The sequence below is a fragment of the Entelurus aequoreus genome, linkage group LG20 (assembly GCF_033978785.1).
Source record: "Entelurus aequoreus isolate RoL-2023_Sb linkage group LG20, RoL_Eaeq_v1.1, whole genome shotgun sequence".
NCBI lineage: Eukaryota > Metazoa > Chordata > Actinopteri > Syngnathiformes > Syngnathidae > Entelurus > Entelurus aequoreus.
Genome location: NC_084750.1, coordinates 39,893,762 through 39,910,598, shown reverse-complemented (window position 1 = coordinate 39,910,598; position 16,837 = coordinate 39,893,762).

The following is a 16,837-nucleotide window of genomic DNA, read 5'->3' as shown; positions in this document are numbered from 1 at the left end:
ATCCACATCACAAAACCACTCTCACAATCAACAATCCCCATCCTTTCCACACACCCCCAACCACACCCCCAAAACCCCCAACCTCCCCAACCCCCCCACCCATAACAACCCATTCCCCAATCCCATATCAAAACCCCTCACCCCCCCACAACCTTCAAACCCACCCAACCTAAAACCCCCCCTCCCCAAAACCCACAAACATTCCCCTAAAACCCTCCTCAAAAATACACTAAAATCCCAACCCACCACCCCAAAACACTAATTTCCACCCCCCCACCACACATAAAAACAAAACTACTCCCAACCCTTAAAACCCCACCCAACCTTCCAACCCCACACCCAAAACCCAAACCCCAACCCCATAACCACCCCAAATACACTCTCAAACCCACCCACAACCACCCCCACCCAACCACCAAACAACACTCACCCAATAACAACCCAACCACCCACAAACACCCCACACAACCACATAACCTCCAAACCTTACAAACACACCCAAACACCAAACAACACCCATAACCCAACCACCAAAACCACTCTCAACCCCCAACCAACCCCACACCAACAACAACACACCATAACACTCACAAAAACAACCACAACACCAAACAACCCTCCACCAAACCACACAAACCATACACCCAAAAACACCAACATCCAACTCTAAACCAACACCCCCACACAACAAACATACATCAACACAATAATACTCCAACCAAAACAACCAAAACTCCCACAAAACTACCAACCACCAAACTAACACAAAAACCAACCTCACACTGACAAACCATCCACCCACACTGCTCTCCCCCTTTATGACCGCAAACATGTTATCCCTTTACCAAAATTCCCGTTTTCCGATAATTTCCTCCCCGTTGACAATGAATCGGATATACAGTATACAATTGACTGACTATCCCACATTTCTTATCCGATTTAAACTATTCCACCATCCACACACTCCACTCCCCCTGGATATTCAAGCCACCATGTTTCCTGGTTTCAAAAATCCCTGATTACCCGGAATTACCAGTAATTGCCCTCTATTGAAAATGAATGGGCAATATACAAACCTCTCCATATCCCACGTTTCTCAACCAATTCGAACCATTCCAACATCCACATGCTTATCTCACCCTGGACAATTGAACTGCTGATTTTTCAAGCTCAAACAATTCCAGGATTTCCCATAATTCCCCGTTTTACAAAGCCCAATTTTCACCTCTTTCTGGAAAGTTTTCACAGCCCGCATTTTTGTATCGTTTTTGACCTCACAACATTTCTCCTAGTTGGGACAACAAAACTACTATGTTTTTCTTTTCGTAGAAATACCCGGTTTTCCCGAAATTCCAGGAATTCCAAAATATCCATTTAAATTCAAACTGTTACATCAACATTTTTCAAGCGATTCAAAAAATTCCACCACCAAACCATTCATATCATTTAGAACAATTGTACTACTATAAATATTTTTAAAAATTCCCATTTTTCCCGAAATTCCAGGAATTCCAAAATACCCATTTAAATTCACACTGTTACATCAACATTTTTCAAGCAATTCAAAAAATTCCACCACCAAACCATTCATATCATTTAGAACAATTGTACTACTATCAATATTTTCAAAAATTCCCATTCTTCCCGAAACTCCCAAATTTTCAGGGAATTCCAATTGAAATGAATAGGAACATTTCTCAAAATGTTTCACATTTTTCACACCAGAATCTGACAAACCATCCACCCACACTGCTCTCCCCCTATTTCGACTGCAAACATGTTTTCCCTTTACCAAAATTCCCGGTTTTCCGATAATTTCCTCCCTGTTGACAATGAATCGGATATACAGTATACAATTGACTGACTATCCCACATTTCTTATCCGATTTAAACTATTCCACCATCCACAAACTCCACTCCCCCTGGATATTCAAGCCAGCATGTTTCCTAGTTTCAAAAATTCCCTGATTACCCGGAATTACCAGTAATTGCCCTCTATTGAAAATGAATGGACAATATACAAACCTCTCCATAACCCACATTTCTCAACCGATTCGAACCGTTCCAACATCCACACACTCCACTCACCTTGGACATTCAAGAATATTGGTGGTCGGCTGCTCGTGCACATAGGGCATTGCAAATTCTAGTTTGGTATAATATTTAGTTTAGTTTAATATTTCTTCGGTAAGTGGTCTACAAAATAAACAAAACTGTTTTACATAAACAAACAGTTGTTTATTCATAAATTGAAAATGTTGCAGACCGAAAGGGTTTAGGCTGAAGTTGAACACTTATTGCGCCTAACCCTATAAACAATGTCAAATACAAGATGAGCTTCCAAAAAATATAACATTTCCTTTGCACAACATGTTATAAATACACATTGTACACAACATAAACACTGTTCAATTATATACACAATAAAGACATGTGAAATAACAAATGATTGTTTTCCAAAACAGGTTACATGTTAGAAAAACTGATTCTGGTTGCATGAAGATGGTTTAAAATAGCTATTTTGAAATTCATTCCTATACATTTATTTTTGTATTTTTTTTAAATTCTGAATCGATTTAGAATCGGGATGATTAAGAATCGCGATTCAGATGTAAATCGTTTGTTTTTTTTGCACACAGTATTTACATGTTTAGCCATCTTTTGCTTGAAAATGCTGAATTTAGGATTACAAAATGTAAAATATGTTTTATTTTTATTTTTATTTTTTCCCCAAAAAAATGGCGAATCCGAAATATTTGAAGCGCGATGTGGCGAGGGATGACAGTTAATCACGTTGTACCCTTTTTATCAGAATGTTTAAAGGCCTAATGAAATGATTTTTTTTTATTCAAACGGGGATAGCAGATCCATTCTATGTGTCATACTTGATCATTTCGCGATATTGCCATATTTTTGCTGAAAGGATTTAGTAGAGAACATCGACGATAAAGTTCGCAACTTTTGGTCGCTGAACAAAAAAAAGCCTTGCCTGTACCGGAAGTAGCGTGACGTCGCAGGTTAAAAGGCTCCTCACGTTTCCCCATTGTTTACACCAGCAGCGAGAGCCATTCGGACCGAGAAAGCGACGATTACCCCATTCATTTGAGCGAGGATGAAAGATTTGTGGATGAGGAACGTGAGAGTGAAGGACTAGAGTGCAGTGCAGGACGTATCTTTTTTCGCTCTGACCGTAACTTAGGTACAAGGGCTCATTGGATTCCACACTCTCTCCTTTTTCTATTGTGGATCACGGATTTGTATTTTAAACTACCTCGGATACTATATCCTCTTGAAAATGAGAGTCGAGAACGCGAAATGGACATTCACAGTGACTTTTATCTCCACGACAATACATTGGTGAAGCACTTTAGCTTCGGAGCTAACGTGATAGCATCGTGCTTAAATGCAGATAGAAACAACAGAAATAAGCCTCTGACTGGAAGGATAGACAGAAGATCAACAATACTACTATCAGGAGACACCGAACCAAACACTGGACCTGTAACTACACGGTTAATGCTGTGCCGCCTGTCGAAGCCTCGCAATGCTGTTGCAAACGACGCCATTGAAGCTAACTTAGCTACGGGACCTCGTCAGAGCTATGATGAAAACATTAGCGCTCCACCTACGCCAGCCCTCATCTGCTCATCAACACCCGTGCTCACCGACGAAGGACTTCACCCGATCATCGATGCGGTCGGCGGCTAGCGTCGGATAGCGCGTCTGCTATCCAACTCAAAGTCCTCCTGGTTGTGTTGCTGCAGCCAGCCGCTAATACACCGATCCCACCTACAGCTTTCTTCTTTGCAGTCTCCATTGTTCATTAAACAAATTGCAAAAGATTCACCAACACAGATGTCAAGAATACTGTGGAATTTTGCGATGAAAACAGAGCTGTTTGTTTTGAGATACAATGTGTCCGAATACTTCCGCTTCAACCATTGACGTCACGCGCATACGTCATCATACATAGACGTTTTCAACCGGAAGTTCCCCGGGAAATTTAAAATTGCACTTTATAAGTTAACCCGGCCGTATTGGCATGTGTTGCAATGTTAAGATTTCATCATTGATGTATAAACTATCAGACTGCGTGGTCGGTAGTAGTGGCTTTCAGTAGGCCTTTAAACCTCATATGTGCAAAATTAGTTATGTCATTGAAATGACCGTATTAATATTTCATTTTCCAGGAATTGAGCTTTTAAAAACACACTGGCTGTCCCTCAAATGGCATACTTGGCATACGTTAGCGCACTTCTTCAAAATCCCAAGAATTGTGACAGCTGCTGACGCATGCACGGCTCGCATTAGTCATCTTTTTCCACGTGATTATAGGCCAGGAAGTCGCAGATTTTACAAAACCATGTTACTGTTGCCCTTCGCAAGGGACCCTCTTCGAAACACGATCTTTCGAAATGATCGCTGCATAATACACTGTACTTTGTGTGTGTGGTCCAATCCATGTTCGCTTGACCTCTCTGTTCCATAGTAAAGCTTGACTGTCATCTTTCGGGAATGTAAACAATGAAACACCGGCTGTGTTTGTGTTGCTGCAGCCGGCCGCTAATACACCGCTTCCCACCTACAGCTTTCTTCTTTGCTGTCTCCATTGTTCATTGAACAAATTGCAAAAGATTCACCAACACAGATGTCCAGAATACTGTGGAATTTTGCGATGAAAACAGACGACTTAATAGCTGGCCACCATGCTGTCCCAAAATGTCCTCTACAATCCGTGACGTCACGCGCAGGCGTCATCATAACGAAACGTTTTCAGCAGGATATTTCGGCGCGAAATTTAAAATTGCACTTTAGTAAGCTAACCCGGCCGTGTTGGCATGTGTTGCAATGTTAAGATTTCATCATTGATATATAAACTATCAGACTGCGTGGTCGGTAGTAGTGGCTTTCAGTAGGCCTTTAAACCTCATATGTGCACAATTAGTTATGTCATTGTCCATCGCCTGCAGAAACATGAAATAACCGTATTAATATTTCATTTTCCAGGAATTGAGCTTATAAAAACACACTGGCTGTCCCTCAAATGGCATACTCGGCATACGTTAGCGCACTTCTTCAAAATCCCAAGAATTGTGACAGCTGCTGACGCATGCACGGCTCGCATTAGTCATCTTTTTCCACGTGATTATTAGCCAGGAAGTCGCAGATTTTACAAAACCATGTTACTGTTGCCCTTCGCAAGGGACCCTCTTCGAAACACGATCTTTCGAAATGATCGCTGCATAATACACTGTACTTTGTGTGTGTGGTCCAATCCATGTTCGCTTGACCTCTCTGTTCCATAGTAAAGCTTGACTGTCATCTTTCGGGAATGTAAACAATGAAACACCGGCTGTGTTTGTGTTGCTGCAGCCGGCCGCTAATAGACCGCTTCCCACCTACAGCTTTCTTCTTTGCTGTCTCCATTGTTCATTGAAAAAATTGCAAAAGATTCACCAACACAGATGTCCAGAATACTGTGGAATTTTGCGATGAAAACAGACGACTTAATAGCTGGCCACCATGCTGTCTCAAAATGTCCTCTACAATCCGTGACGTCACGCGCAGGCGTCATCATAACGAAACGTTTTCAGCAGGATATTTCGGCGCGAAATTAAAAATTGCACTTTAGTAAGCTAACCCGGCCGTATTGGCATGTGTTGCAATGTTAAGATTTCATCATTGATATATAAACTATCAGACTGCGTGGTCGGTAGTAGTGGCTTTCAGTAGGCCTTTAAACCTCATATGTGCAAAATTAGTTATGTCATTGTTCACCGCCTGCAGAAACATGAAATGATCGTATTAATATTTCATTTTCCAGGAATTGAGCTTATAAAAACACACTGGCTGTCCCTCAAATGGCATACTTGGCATACGTTAGCGCACTTCTTCAAAATCCCAAGAATTGTGACAGCTGCTGACGCATGCACGGCTCGCATTAGTCATCTTTTTCCACGTGATTATTGGCCAGGAAGTCGCAGATTTTACAAAACCATGTCCCCCCTATTACAAAAAAGGAACACATGCCACCCACGTATTTCTCACTGTGGAACACAGCCAGACACACACAGTAGCGCCTGTATCTGCCTGCACATAAACACACATATACGGAGTCTGTGCTGGTCTTGTTTGTTTGTTTGTGTTCTAAATAATGGCTTTGTGTCAGAACCTAACGGATGTTTCCAAACACTTCCATTTATTCCCATCTCCGGCGAGCCTATACCTGTCCAAACAGTACAGAGGAGAGGATGGAAGGCAACACTGAGGGAGGGAGAGATAACATCATCAATCTGGCACAACACACACACACACACACACACACACACACACCCCTTATAAAGATAAAGGGTGCATAGTTGAGCGTTGTTTATAGAAAGTAATCTACGTATAATGCATGCTTAGGATCCTCATTACCGCTCTGTACAAGGCCGGTGCTTTGCTGCACTGTTCACAGTTTTAAAAATAATTTTTAAAAAATATACAGGGGCCCACAATTTGGAGTTGAACCCTTTTTTTTTTCTGGCAAAAATGTACAGTCGCGATGAAAAGTTGTACACTTGTAAAGAACATAATGTCATGGCTGTCTTGAGTTTCCAATAATTTCTACAACTCTTAACCTCCGGGCTGATGATTTTAGGGTGGAGGTAATCCTCCTTTTTCATTGTCCTATTTAAAGCACCTGTTTCATTGGTAGCAAAATACTACCATGCTTGACGGTAGGTCTGGTGTTCCTTGGAATAAAGGCCTCACCTTTTCTCCTCCAAACATATTGCTGGGTATTGTGGCCAAACAGCTCAATTTTTGTTTCATCTGACCACAGAACTTTCCTCCAGAAGGTCTTATCTTTGTCCATGTGGTGTCAGATGAAACAAAAATTGAGCTGTTTGGCCAAAAATATCCAGTAATATGTTTGGAGGAGAAAAGGTGAGGCTACATCCGTTTAGCACTCGACTCGTAAAAGCTCATCCTCTTTGTGTTCGGGTTCAAAAGTTGACGGTTCTGGATTATAATTTTCCCCCCAAACTAATCGTTGTTGGCTTTCACAAAGTCTGCTTGATTAGCCTGGTTGTTGACGGGGAAGGGGTATGTGGTTCCTCCTCTACGTCACGGATCACGTGACTGGCTTTCTCATCAACTTTCAAAACGGCTCGGAAATCTCCACGAAATCGATACTATTTTAGTGTCATATATCAGACATATATGTTAATAGCTTCAATATAGAGGCAACTTGTCTTTCCATTATACTGCTACTTTAAAAAAGTTATATTTCACATTATGAATTCATTGAGATGATCTAATTTTTCAATAAGGTTCAAAATGTTTTTCATAATTATTTTCATTTGTACTTTGTGAACACGGACTTTGAACAGTTTCTTAAAGTAGATCATATAAATGCGGCCCGCCGGTGTCTTCAGATTGGCCCACGACACGTTATGAGTTTAATAAGGAATTTTATATTCATTTTAAAGGTATAACACTTTAAATGCTGCTGTTTTGACACAATCTAGTGGACAACATGAGTTTTTACTGATCAAAGACTTTTTATGTTTGGAATGTGCAGCATCTATTTATACGACCAAATGCAAACAACCTTCCCTAATCATGGTGCAAAAAAAAAAATCTAAAAAATCCAACCAACACAAAATGTAAACAGACATGGTCACTGAACTTTGTGGATGTTATAAAAAATGTCCAATCACCATTTTTTTTTTTTTTTTTTTAATTACAAAGCGTGATGGGAAAATGCTTAAGACTCTCCATACTTATCCATGTTTGGTGCATTTTAGCTGCTTGATAATTCTGATTGATTACAAAACTTTAAGGAGGTTGTCACAGAAGTAAACAAGGTAGAAGTCAAACTTTTGCATACTCTTAATATCCAATTATATTACAATTAATATAATAAGTGTGTGTGTATGTATGTATGTATACACAAACACACACATATATATATATATATATATATATATACACTACCGTTCAAAAGTTTGGGGTCACATTGAAATGTCCTTATTTTTGAAGGAAAAGCACTGTACTTTTCAATGAAGATAACTTTAAACTAGTCTTAACTTTAAAGAAATACACTCTATACATTGCTAATGTGGTAAATGACTATTCTAGCTGCAAATGTCTGGTTTTTGGTGCAATATCTACATAGGTGTATAGAGGCCCATTTCCAGCAACTATCACTCCAGTGTTCTAATGGTACAATGTGTTTGCTCATTGGCTCAGAAGGCTAATTGATGATTAGAAAACCCTTGTGCAATCATGTTCACACATCTGAAAACAGTTTAGCTCGTTACAGAAGCTACAAAACTGACCTCCCTTTGAGCAGATTGAGTTTCTGGAGCATCACATTTGTGGGGTCAATTAAACGCTCAAAGTGGCCAGAAAAAGAGAACTTTCATCTGAAACTCGACAGTCTATTCTTGTTCTTAGAAATTAAGGCTATTCCACAACTTTTGAATGGTAGTGTATATATATATATATATATATATATATATATATATATATATATATATATATATATATATATATATATATATATATATATATATATATATATATATATATATAGATATGTATGTGTGTGAACATATGTAAATGTATGTGTGTGAATATACTGTATATATATATATATATATATATATATATATATATATATATATATATATATATATATATATATATATATATATATATATATATAGTTACTTTACGTGCAGTCGGCTTTCGGCCCTCAACCACATTTTTTTAGCCCGATGCGGCCCCCAGGTCAAAAAGTTTGGTCACCCCTGGCTTAATCCATTCTATAATTGAATTCCACATACTGATATGCTAAAGGTCCTAAGTGTTGTACGTGCATACAAATGCTAAAGGTCCTAAGTGTTGTACGTGCATACAAATGTTTTAAGATAAACTTTTCTCTGAGGTTGCATTTCTTCACTGTTGGTGACCAGAATTGTACATTTTTGGGTAGCAGGTTATAGTTTGCTTTCTGCATAATTGTTCACCAAATTATTGAATTTCAATATTTTGGATTTAATAAATAAAGGGTATTAAATGACTCGATTTCCTACGTTATGAATTATTCTAACTGACGGCTCGTAAATAAAGTCTACTTTTGCATTTCATTTGCAATGTTGGTGATAGTTTCCAATTATAAAAACACACATTTAGTATCTCATGAAATACAAATAAATGTCAAAAAGATCAATATTGAAAACTACTGGTTACTTATTGAGCCTTCTTTTTGTCTCCATTGAGCTCCTGGAATCAAATTACTTGTGTACGACATTCGAGTTAGTTGAGACTTGCGGGTAAGAACGACTCGCCTTAATGAGTATTTCAAAAGACTCGAGTCGTTCGCGAATGTCCCATATCTACCAAGCAAAGACCTGCAACCCACCTTCCTGACACGCACGAGTTAACCATCATTGATAGAGCAGCCACGACAGTAGTACGGGGATTCACATGGTCCCAGTTGTCGCAGTTTACCTGACACATGAAACGGGACAAATTTGGAGCGTGCACTATCCACTTTAGCCGCCAGACGGCATTAGAGTGTTGGATATCTTAAAATGTGCTTTTTGACAATTCCAACTTTGACCACGGTGTCAGTCGCTAGTGTAGAGTGGCGCTGTGGAGGGAGGTGTGGCCAGCGCGCCTGCAGGAGCAAAGGTCACCGCCTCAGTCTATGGTGCTGAGGACGAGCACCATCGGATAGGGTCGGGGCATGGGCTGACGGCGAGACACAGCTGGCAGGTGATTAGAGTTCACAGGTGGTACGTGTTAATCTAATCATCGGTTGTCTTTAACAGTAAGCGGCCGGGATACGGACGTGGCTGAAAAGTCGCATCCTGCTGGAGAGAAAACATGGGATAAAATCTATGTACATTAAAACATTGTTCAACTTTGCACGCCTGGCTCCTGTGAGGTGTATGTCAGTGGAACCGCTAGGAAGAGACTTCCACAGGCGCTTTCCATCATTTTCCACAGACTGCATTGCAAAATTATTAACCCCATCTTCCGCATAAGAATCCCTTCCCTACTGTCGGCAGAGGAGTCCCGATCCGATCTTGATCTTGGTCCAATATCAGCAAAAACAGATGGCTGTTATCCTAACGGTAAGCTCCAATACAAGCACTCAGCTAAATGTCCTTGAATAAAGTACTTTTCTTGGATTTTAGTGAAGTCATTTATGAATAATAAACATGGTAGGTGTGGAGAATGCATATATGTTTAAGAGTTATTTCTTTATTCATAGTCATGTTTAAAGTAGCTAGTGTTTTTCCATTTGTACTCTCTCTATTTCTTATCTTATGTCGGCAAGTAAACTGTATGCTTTACCCTGAAGGCTTGGAATGTAGGAGTTGGAGTACTCCCTTTATATCGTATCTGTATTAAAACAATGAGGCTGTATTCCTTTCTGGACAGGGTGGGGGCTGTTTTCCTATTGAAGAAGTTGTCTCTTTCCCTTTGAATGTTAGACCAATTCGAGATGCCGGTATGACTGTATTGGTGTGGGCTGGTCTCCTAAAGCTTTAGTAAAACTTGATAATATTCCTATTCTGTCTTGATGGTCCTTCTTACACTGCATATATGTCATCTGAAATAATTTGGGATTGACCAGTGACTTTAATTCCCTGGGAGGGAAGGCTGGTCAGAAGCAACATAGGCTACCAAGAGCTAGCAGCTACACAACAGCCAAGCACACACTAGCACACTACATACTACGTAATTGGTGTCCTGAATTGAACAACATATAAAGTAAATCTCCTTGTAAAACATGACATTTGTCAATATAAACAAGTATCAAACATCCATAGTCACATATTACTTAAACATACAAAGTCTCAGAATAGTTCTCATTTCATTTACTCTTACCAGTTGCAAATATTTATTTTTTGGTTGATTTGATTTTCAGGATTATTTAGTTCATCCAGTTGGCAATATTTTCAGTTTTTAATTGGCCCCCTTGGGAACATGAATTCTCCGCCGCATGATCAAAACAATCGACTGCACTGGTGTTTTGATTTTGATTTGGCTTTTGAGCAATACCACCACGGTGATGGCCTGGAGCGCACGAGTCAAACTCCCGTGTTTCATCTGGCCAAAAGGAAACATTTGTAAATAAACCAACATTCGACCCGCATGGCAAATTTCAAGAAAGGAGTGCAAAACGAGCCTAAAGACAAAACTTCTACTAATAATGCATATTCAAAAATATAAATTGAGGCCACAGGGATTTTAAAACTAACTAATTTTACTAAAGGGGTAAGATTACTAATAAAATAGCAATACATCAATTGTGCATGACTAAAAACAACTTTGATTATTAAAACCCATCTGTAAAAAGTAACACATTAAAGATATATTTTAATACAGTTAAAAGTGAGCATTGGAACAAAAACAAGGCATGCTGGAAAATCTTGCTCCGCCTCGCCAACTCTTCCAAATTCTGCAGAAAACTCATGGAAATGTTTCTTGTCTACCGACGTCCTGACTGTACTTACAGAAGTCCCAGGTCCATTGTTGTGTATTTAGTATATCATAATTTTTTTTTGTCCTGATAAGGGATGTAACAACTTTCTTGGTGAAAGAAAAAATAAATAAATAATTTAAAAAAAAAAAAAAAAAAAAAAAAATATATATATATATTATATATATATATATATATATATATAAATATATATATATATATATATATATATATATATATATATATATATATATATATATATATATATATATATATATATATACACACACTACCGTTCAAAAGTTTGGGGTCACCCAAACAATTTTGTGGAATAGCCTTCATTTCTAAGAACAAGAATAGACTGTCGAGTTTCAGATGAAATTTCTCTTTTTCTGGCCATTTTGAGCGTTTAATTGACCCCACAAATGTGATGCTCCAGAAACTCAATCTGCTCAAAGGAAGGTCAGTTTTGTAGCTTCTGTAACGAGCTAAACTGTTTTCAGATGCGTGAACATGATTGCACAAGGCTTTTCTAATCATCAATTAGCCTTCTGAGCCAATGAGCAAACACATTGTACCATTAGAACACTGGAGTGATAGTTGCTGGAAATGGGCCTCTATACACCTATGTAGATATTGCACCAAAAACCAGACATTTGCAGCTAGAATAGTCATTTACCACATTAGCAATGTATAGAGTGTATTTCTTTAAAGTTAATACTAGTTTATAGTTATCTTCATTGAAAAGTACAGATATATATATATATATATATATATATATATATATATATATATATATATATATATATATATATATATATATATATATATAGTCAGGTTTTCTATGGTTTAGCTGTCATACAGTGCTCAATACCGGGGTAAAGCGGAATATACGTTAGGTCAGGAAAAAACACAGAGGCTATTTCCCTGTTTCCCTGCTCTACAGGGGATTGTATTCGATAAAATCCCCTGAAGAGCATGGAAACCTGCAAAACAGGCTTGTAGGGATGAAATAGCCTCTGTGTTTTTTCCTTACCTAACGCACACATATATATTCACATATTTTGTACGCGTGAATTTAAATAAGTTCATTTTACTTCCATTTTAATTTGTAAAAAAAAAAAGTTAAATGATAAAGAAAAAAAACGTGTGTAGGGTGCGTCATGTCCGGCTTAAGAGACAGGACGCAAATTCATTTCCTGTTGTCATTTTGCTTTGAGTATCAATGGATCTCTCTTTAAGAGAGCACAGCCTTTAGGTTTAACATGCAAAATTCAATATGAGTTGCTCAGACAGTGATGTATTTACACAAGTTCCGCCGCGGTCTGTCATTATATCATTCACCGTAACATCCCGAGCTCGAAGGATGACGAGGAGACGGATGATCAACAATCACTATCAAAACGAGCCAATAGTATCTCCCACGTGTTCCATCAATCACTTGTCACCACGCATCTACCAACTCTGTCGGGGAATAGAACTCTTCAAGCAGGAACGAGTGAACCACAATGCAGATAGTTTGAAAAATGCACATTTCCGTAAAAAAAAATGTCTGCTCGACTGATGGGATGTTCATATCTTCCCGTTTGTCAGTCCACACAAAAACACATTCATCAGCTGTCATGCACTTTTTTTGTCCGAGGCAGAAAAAGCAACCGCTGATGATTGGCAGACAACACCTCCATCTTTAAAGGCCTACTGAAATGAAATGTTCTTATTCAAACGGGGATAGCAGATCCATTCTATGTGTCATACTTGATCATTTCGCGATATTGCCATGTTTTTGCTGAAAGGATTTAGTAGAGAACATCGACGATAAAGTTTTGGTCGCTGATAAAAAAGCCTTGCCTGTAAACCTGCAAAACAGGCTTGTAGGGATGAAGGGCTCCTCACATTTGCACATTGTTTACACCAGCAGCGAGAGCGATTCGGACCGAGAAAGCGACAATTACCCCATTAATTTGAGCCAGGATGAAATATTCGTGGATGAGGAACATGAGAGTGAAGGACTAGAGTGCAGTGCAGGACGTATCTTTTTTCGCTCTGACCGTAACTTAGGTACAAGCTGGCTCATTGGATTCCACACTCTCTCCTTTTTCTACTGTGGATCACGGTTTTGTATTTTAAACCACCTCGGATACTATATCCTCTTGAAAATGAGAGTCGAGAACGCGAAATGGACATTCACAGTGACTTTTATCTCCACGACAATACATCGGCGAAGCACTTTAGCTACGGAGCTAACGTGATAGCATCGGGCTTAACTGCATATAGAAACAGACGAAATAAGCCCCTGCCTGGAAGGATAGACAGAAGATCAACAATACTACTATTACTATTAAACCATGGACATGTAACCACACGGTTAATGCTGTACCGCCTGGCGAAGCCTAGCAATGCTGTTGCTAACGACGCCATTGAAGGTAACTTAGCTACGGGACCTCGACAGAGCTATGCTAAAAACATTAGCTCTCCACCTACGCCAGCTCTCATCTGCTCAACACCCGTGCTCACCTGCGTTCCAGCGGCGCGACGAAGGACTTCACCCAATCATCGATGCGGCGCGGCGGCGGGCGTTGTAGCTTTCAAAGACACCCCGGCCGCCATCAGAGTCGGCAAGAAACATATATTTCCCCAAAGTTACGTACGTGACATGCACATAGCGCCACGCACGTACGGGCAAGCGATCACATGTTTGGAAGCCAAAGCTGCACTCACGGTAGCGCGTCTGCTATCCATCTCAGAGTCCTCCGGGTTGTGTTGCTGCAGCCAGCCGCTAATACACCGATCCCACCTACAGCTTTCTTCTTTGCAGTCTCCATTGTGAATTGAACAAATTGCAAAAGATTCACCAACACAGATGTCCAGAATACTGTGGAATTTAGCGATGAAAACAGACAATTTAAGCTGGCGACCGTGCTATTCCAAAATGTCTCCTTCAACCCTTGACGTCACGCGCAAACGTCATCAAACCGAGACGTTTTCAGCCGGGAGTTTCCCGGGAAATTTAAAATTGCACTTTATACGTAAGTTAACCCGGCCGCAATGTTAAGATTTCATCATTGATATATAAACTATCAGACTGTGCGGTCGGTAGTAGTGGCTTTCAGTAGGCCTTTAAAACCAGCGCACACTTACACGGAGAAAAGGAAACCACATGAATGTTGTTTTGTAATGGCCTGCGTGTGACCACTACTCATGTAGACGCCCTTGGCCATAAAGGAAAATATCCACTGGACGTAATAATCTTTTATCGTAGATTTTATGAGGGGTATTTTATTTGAACTAAGCAAAATTATATGCCAATAGAACAATCAAATTTGGCTTGTCAAGACTTTCCAAAACAAGTAAAATTAGCTAACCTCAATGAACCCCCAAATAATAATAGATCATTTAGGACCAAAACCCTTAAAACAAGTAAAACACTCTAACATAAAATCTGCTTAGTGAGAAGAATTATCTTATCAGACAGAAAATAAGCAAATATCACCCTTATTTGAGATATTTCATCTTACTTAGATTTCAGTTTTTGCAGTGCACTCATGTAGACGCCCTTCGCCATAAAGGAAAATATCCACTGGACGTAATAATCTTTTATCGTAGATTTTATGAGGGGTATTTTATTTGAACTAAGCACAATTATCTGCCAATAGAACAATCAAATTTGGCTTGTCAAGACTTTCCAAAACAAGTAAAATTAGCTAACCTCAATGAACCCCCAAATAATAATAGATAATTTAGGACCAAAACCCTTAAAACAAGTAAAACACTAACATAAAATCTGCTTAGTGAGAAGAATTATCTTACCAGACAGAAAATAAGCAAATATCACCCTTATTTGAGATATTTCATCTTACTTAGATTTCAGTTTTTGCAGTGCACTCATGTAGACGCCCTTCGCCATAAAGGAAAATATCCACTGGACGTAATAATCTTTTATAGTAGATTTTCAATCAATCAATCTGCATATGCTGACATATGCAGTAACATATTGTGTCATTTATAATTTTATCCATCCATCCATCCATCCATTTCCTACCGCTTATTTCCTTTTGTCAAAATGATTGAGGACAAGCTGTAAAAAAAATATTATTATTCCACTCGTTCATTCACTGTTAATATCTGCTTATTTTCTGTTTCAACATGTTCTATTTACACTTCTGTTAAAATGTAATAATCACTTATTCTTCTGTTGTTTGATACTTTACATTAATTTTGGATGATACCATAAATTTAGATATTGATCCGATACCAAGTAGTTACAGGATCATACATTGGTCATATTCAAAGTCCTCATGTGTCCAGGGACTTATTTCCTGACTTTATAAACATAATATGAATTTTAAAAAATGATGCTAAAAAGTATTAATTTAATCAGAGTAGTATCCTTTATACACACTCCTGTACTTGGTATCATTACAGTGGATGTTAGGTGTGGATCCACCCATGACATTTGTTTACATTGTGACACCGGTGAACTATTATATCCTCTACGGTGTGTAGTGAAGCATGTTTAGCTATTCCTCGTCCTGCAGGGATGATACTTGTAAGAAACTTACTTTGTCACCATGGAGACGAGGATTAGTGATTTAGAAGTAGCTAAAACACTGCCGACTGCGGATGGACTTTAGCTGCTTTCTAGTTAGCCATGTCTTAAAGCACCTCTTCTTGAGGGTGTTTCAGTGTTATAACTTCACCTTTATCTTTACTTTTCAGGCCAAAATGCGTCCGTTCTCCCTTTTCTGTCTACACACTGTGTCTGCTTGTAAGTACTCTGTGATTGTGCGCTGCCGAACATGCTCCTCTGCTCGTAAAACCAGCAATGACACGACGACGATAGGGGGCTAGGGGGTGGGGGACCGGTACTTTTTAGAGGCGGCACAGTACCGAATATGATTCATTAGTATCGCGGTACTATACTAATACCGGTATACCGTACAACCCGCGTTCATTTTATTGAAGTCATTAATACTTTACTTTTTATCTCATTCATTATGTTTTATTTAGTTTTATTGAGTTATTGTTATCTTCATATGTTTTACTCGTATTTTATGCTTTATTCCTACTAATGGTTCCTAATATTTTTCCAGGTTTTATGCAGATGGCTCCTGTGATAGTGTTTACTCACCTGGCTCCTCTGTACTCAGACATGTGTGTGATGATGGGGGATGAGGGTCATCTGGTTTTGTTTTTAAGTCTTTGTGTTGCATTTCTTTTGTATAGGAAAGACCATTTGATTGATCGATTGATTACAGTATCCATATTTTCGATAACGCTGCACGTGCTTTACCTACAGTACCGCACATTTCAAAATAAGAGCTCACAGAGACGCCGAGTGAAAAATACGAGCGC